The sequence below is a fragment of the Trachypithecus francoisi genome, unplaced genomic scaffold, assembly GCF_009764315.1.
Source record: "Trachypithecus francoisi isolate TF-2019V2 unplaced genomic scaffold, Tfra_2.0 Lachesis_group15, whole genome shotgun sequence".
In the NCBI taxonomy this organism is placed as follows: domain Eukaryota; kingdom Metazoa; phylum Chordata; class Mammalia; order Primates; family Cercopithecidae; genus Trachypithecus; species Trachypithecus francoisi.
Genome location: NW_022681460.1, coordinates 89,884,843 through 89,891,194, shown reverse-complemented (window position 1 = coordinate 89,891,194; position 6,352 = coordinate 89,884,843).

Genomic DNA, 6,352 nt, shown 5'->3' with positions numbered 1-6,352 from the left:
ACCAAAGCAATACTTAGTAGAAAATGTGTATTAAATGCATATATTGGAAAGGATGAAAGTTTTAAAATCAGTGATCTAAGCTTCCACTTCAAGGAGCTAGAAAAGAAAATTCTAAAAAAAAGTGTGGAAGATCTATAAGCTAAAAGTAATCAAACATTGCCCAAAAAATTAAATATCTGGTCAGGTGCAGTGGCTCATGCCTGTAATCCCAGCGTTTTGGGAGCCTGAGGCAGGTGAATCACTTGAGCCCAGGAATTTGAGATCAGCGGGAGCAACATAGTGAGACCCCTTCTCTAGCAAAAATAAAAACAATTAGCTGGGCATGGTGGCGCACCTGTAGTCCCAGCTACTCAGGAGGCTTGAGCACAGGCGAATTGGGGCGGCAGTGAGCCAGTGTTTGTGCCACTGCACTATAGCCTGGACAACAGAGGAGACTCAAAAAAAAAAAAAAAATTAAAGACCTAAATACGTGTAGAGATAAACCACTGATGTGGTGTTTTTGAGATATCATTTCCCCCTAAATTGATCTATAGATTTAACAGAATCCCAATCAAAATCCCAGCAGGCTTAATTATTTGTGTGTAGAAACATAATATGAATCTGTAGTTCATATGAAAATGCAAAGGACCTAGACTAGCCAAAACAATCCTAAAGAAAAAAACAAAAACAAAAACCCAACACTAAGCTAGAAGACCTACTTAAACAGATTTAAAACTTGCTATAACGGTTAGGCAACTAAGACAGTGTGGCATTGGCATAAAGATAGACAAATAGATCAATAGAACTGAAGAAAGGGTCCAGAAAAAAGCCCATGGATATTTGGTCACTTGCTTTACAACAGAGACAATAATTTATATCCAAGAAAAAAAAAAGATGGTCTTATCAATTGATGGTGCTAGAGCAACTAGGTATTTGTACATACAAGAAATAAAATTTGACCCGTATCTCACATCCATGCACTAAGTCAATTCTGGGTAGATCAAATATACACTTGAAAGCTTAAAATGCCTTGAAATAGGGAAAGGATTTTTTTAACAGGACACAAACAGCACTAACCATAACGTTTTTTAATTGATAAGTTGGTCTTCATCAAAATTTTAAAATTTGCTCATCAAAAGGTACTATTTAGGGAGAGAAAGGAACTCCATAGTCTAGAATGAGGGTGTTCAATCTTTTGGCTTCCCTGGGTCACATTGGAAGAAGAAGAATTTTCTTGGACCACACATAAAAAACACTAACACTAACAATAGCTGATAAGCTAAAAAAAAAAAAAATTTTCAAAATAACTCAATGTTTTAAGAAAGTTTATGAATTTGTGTCGGTTTGAATTCAAAGCAATCCTAGGTTGTGTGTGGCCCATGGGCTGTGGGTTGGACAGGCCTGGCCTAGAAGAACATACTTGAAATACATATATTGGACACAGGACTTGTATTCAGAATATTATATATTTTATATAACTATGTAAAAGTTTACAAGTTGTATTTTTAGGATTTGTATATATAATTGTTGATAAATTATACCTTAGTAACTTTTACATACATGTGATATATTTTTAAAAATCTATATATTATAGATTAGGCCCTTACAACTCAGTAATAAGGCAAGCAACCCAGCCTGGGCAATATGGTGAAATCCCATTTCTACTACAAATACAAAAATTAGCCGGGCACAGTGGCGCATGCGTGTAGTCCCAGCTACTCAGGTGGCTGAGGTGGGAGGATGGCTTGAGCCGAGGTTTAGGTGTTGGGAGGGTTGGGGTGGGCAGAGGTTGCAGTGAGCTGAAATTGCCCCATCGTCAAAAAAAAAAAAAAAAAAAGAAGAAGAAGAAAAAGAAAGAAAAAAGAAACAAATCAAGTGGAAAAATATTTAACAAGAGTGATTACAATACATAATAATTCAACCAATTTCACAGAATCAACACCATACCAGAGTGACCAAACATCACAGTTTGCTCAAGACTGAGGTTTTTCTTCGATTAGGGACTTGAGTGCTAAAACTGGGACAGTCCTTAGCAAACCAAGATGATTAATCACTTATTAAAATAGAAACCCATAAATATTTCAGTATGTATCTGTAAAAGAACTCTTGTTTTCACACAAATCACTATACCATTATAGCAGCCCAAATTAACAATAATTATTTAATATCCACAGTATTATATCCACTGAATAGCATCAACATGCAGTGGCTGTTCAAATTTCTGTGTCATAAATGTTGGATTTTTATAAGTTGTTCCAATCAGAATCTGAATAAAATATAAATATACTGCAATTGGTGAATATGTCCTTTTATAATCAATAGGTTCCCTTCCATATTTTTATATTTTCCTTGCAATCTATTTTTAAGAAAAATGACTTGTATTAAGGAAATTTCTACAGTTCGGATTTTGACAATTGCTTATCTGCAGTTTAGTTTAACGTATTCCCCTAGCTCCTATATATGCTGTCAATTGATGGTTGGATTTTGAGGTTTAATCACATTCAGGTTCAATTATATTAGTAAGACTATCTCATTTATGAAAATATTCACTGTGCTTTTTATTTTAGTTATAATCTCATCTTGAAAAATTTTATTTAGTTCTTTTTTCAGATCTGTTTGGTCTTTTAGAAATGAATCTCTTGACCTTTACACATATTTTCAATACTTTCTTTTATTGCTTTAAACTGTTTAAACAGACTTATTTAAAATATTATGTCTATGGAATCCACCCAAATGCCTATCAATGATAGACAGGATAAAGGAGATGTGGTACATATACACCATGGAATACAATGCAGCCATAAATAGGAACAAGATCATATCCTTTGCAGGGACATGAATGGAGCTGGAAGCCATTATCCTCTGCAAACTAACACAGGAACAGAAAACCAAACACGGCATGTTCTCACTTATAGGGGAGAGCTGAACGATGAGGTCACATGGACACAGGGAGGGGAACAACACACACTGGGGCCTTTTCAGGGGGCTGGGGGGCAACGGGAGGGAGAGCATCAGGATAAATAGCTAAGGCATGCTGGGCTTAATACCTAGGTGATGGGTTGATAGGTGTGGCAAGCCACCATGGCACACATTTACTTATGTGACAAACCTGCACGTCCTATGTATGTGTCCTGGAACGTTAAATAAAATTAAATTAAAAAAAATATGTCTAATAATTCGAATATGTACAGTCTCTGTACATCTTACTCTCTTGGTTTCTTCTGAGACCGCTCTTCCTGACTGTCTCTGCATGTTCATGCTCTGTGCACATACACAAAGAGAGAGAACTCTGGTGTCTCTTACTCTTCTTATAGGAATACCAGTCCTCTTGACTTAAGGTCCCACCCCTAAGACCTTATTTAACCTTAATTACCTCTCTAAAGGCCCTGTCTACAAATATAGTTAGGTTGTGGGTTAGGGCTTCAACATGAATTTTGAGAATACATAATTTAATCTATAAGACTCTACCCTCTACCCCCCTAAAATTCATGTCCTTCGTACATGCAAGATGCATTCACTCCATCCAACAGCCCCAAAAGTCTTAACTCAGCCTAAATATTATCTAAATCAGGTATCTTAAGTATGAATCACCTGAAGGCAAAATTCCTCACCAGCTATGGACCTATAAAACCACGTAAGTTATGTGCTTACAAAATACAATGGTGGGGCTTGGCACGGTGGCTCACGCCTGTAATACCAGCATTTTGGGAGACCAAGGTGGGTGGATCACCTGAGGTCAGGAGTTCAAGACCAACCTGACCAATATGGTGAAACCCTGTCTCTACTAAAAATACAAAAATTAGTGAACAGGGTGGCATGCATTTGTAGTCCTGGCTACTTGGGAGGCTGAGACAGGAGAATTGTTTGAACTCAGGAGGCAGAGGTTGCAGTGAGCTGAGATTGCGCCACTGCACTCGAACCTGGGTGAGAGAGTGAGACTCTCTCTCAAAAACAAAAACACAGAAACCCAAAAACAAAATGCAATGGTAGGACAGGCATGGGATACACATTCTCATTCAGAAAGGGAGAAATTAGGCCAGGCTTGGGGGCTCATGCCTGTAATCCCAGCACTTTGGGAGGCTGAGGTGGGCAGATCACCTGAGGTCAGGAGTTTGAGACCAGCCTGGCCAACATGGCGAAACCCCATCTGTCTCTACTAAAAATACAAAAATTAGCTAGGCGTGGTGGCGCATGCCTGTAATCCCAGCTACTTGGGAGGGTGAGGCAGGAGAATTGCTTGAACCCGGGAGGCAGAGGTTGCAATGAGCAGAGATTGTGCCACTGTCTTCCAGCCTGGGCGACATAGCAAGACTACATCTAAAAAAAAAAAAAGGCAGGGGAGAAATTGGAAAGAAGAAGGGGGTGATAGTCCCCAGGCAAGTCCAAAACCTAGCAAGTCAAATTCCATTAGGTCTTAAGGCTCAAGAATAATCTTCTTGGCCGGGCGTGGTGACTCACACCTGTAATCCCAGCACTTTGGGAGGCCAAGGCAGGCGAATCACCTGTGCTCGGGAGTTCAAAACCAGCATGACCAACGTGGAGAAACCCCATCTCTAATAAAAATTTAAAAATTAGCCGGGTGTTAGAGCGCATGCCTATAATCCCAGCTACTCGGGAGACTGAGGCAGGAGAATCTCTTGAACCAGGAGGCGGAGGTTGCGGTGAGCCGATATCTTGCTATTGTACTCCAGCCTGGACAACAGAGCAAAACTCTGTCTCTCTCTTTCTCTCTCTCTCATACACACACACACACACACACACACACACACAGGAATAATCCTTTTTGGCCTTAAGGCTCAAGAATAATCCTCGTTGGCCTTTTGTGTCCACTGGGGTGGCAGCAACACCCCTATAGCCCCAGGTAGTCGCCCTTCCACCTTGGCTCTTGGTTGAGGACCCAGCCATACAGCTCTTTGCTATGGTCTTGCCCCTGAGGCACTGGATGGGAGCAGCCTGGTCTGCTGAAACCATGAAGGGGAGCCTCCCCTCTGAAACTGAGGAAGAAACAGCCTTGCTTCCTGGACTGGAGGTGGGAGTGGCAAACCTGATGATCTCTGAATTGCTCTCAGAGTCATTTTTCTTTTTCTCTGAAGGATAAAGCATTTTTACAGTCAAATAGCTCTATTATCTAATCCTGCAGAATCCCAGACATCCAAAAGCCTTCCTTTATTCCATCGTGTTCCTGTTTCTTTGGTGCAAACTGGCAGTGTCCCTGCGGGTATAATCCCCTCTCTATTGTGCTGCTGCTGAGATGGCTGATTAGCTCCATGAGTAATCTCCTTATGGACTGATTGTCCCACCACGCCCTTGGTATTCTCTCCAGAACATGCTTCTCATTTTTTTTGAAATATGGATAGGTTAAGAATTTTCCAAATCATCAGTTTCTGGTTCCTTTTTGCTTAACAGTTCTTTCAATGTATTTCACCTCTTGCATTTTACTATAAGCAGTAAGGAGAAGCCAGGTTGCACCTGCAAGATCTTGCCTAAAAATCTCCTCAGCTAAATTTCCAATTTCATTGCTCATAAGTTCTACCTTCCACAAAACACTAAACACAATGCAATCAAGTTCCCTGCCACTTTATAACAAAGTTTGCCTTTCTTCTAGTTTCCAACAGCCTGTTCCTTGTTTCAGTCTGATACCTCACCAGAAGCACCTTTAACACCTACATTCCTAACAAAGGTCCCTTCAAGGCAATCTAGGCTCTCTCTAACATGCCTCTCAAAATTCTTGTAGCCTCTACCCATTACCCAGTTCCAAGGACACTTACACATTTTTAGGTATTTGTTACAGCAGCATCTCACTTCTCAGTATTTAAAATCTGTCATCTGCTTGGGCTGCCATAACAAAATACTGCACACTGGGTGGCTTAAAAAAAGAAATGTATTTTCTCACATCTCTGGAGGCTAGAAATCCAAGATATAGGCTCTATCAGGGTTGGTTTCTGGTGAGGCCTCTCTTCCTGGATTGTACATGGCTGCCTTCTTGCTGTGTCCTCACACGGCTTCCTCTCTGCAGAGACAGTGGGACAGAGAGGTGGGAGAGGGAGAGGAAGGAAAATGGGGGGAGAGGAAGGAAAATGGGGGAAGAGGAAAGAAAACGGGGAGAGAAAGCAGGGGAGAGGGGGAGCTCTCCTGTTTCTCTCTTTTTTTTTTTTTTTTTTTGAGATAGGGTCTTGCTCTGTCACCCAGGCTGAGTGCAGTGATGTGATCATAGTTCATTGAGTCACAATCTCCTGAGCTCAAGCAGTCTTCCCACCTCAACTTCCTGAGTACCTGGGACTACAGGCACATGACAACATGCCTGGATAATTTTTTAAAATGGTATCTTTTGTAGAGATGGGGTCTTACTATGTTGCCCAGGCTGGTTTTGAGC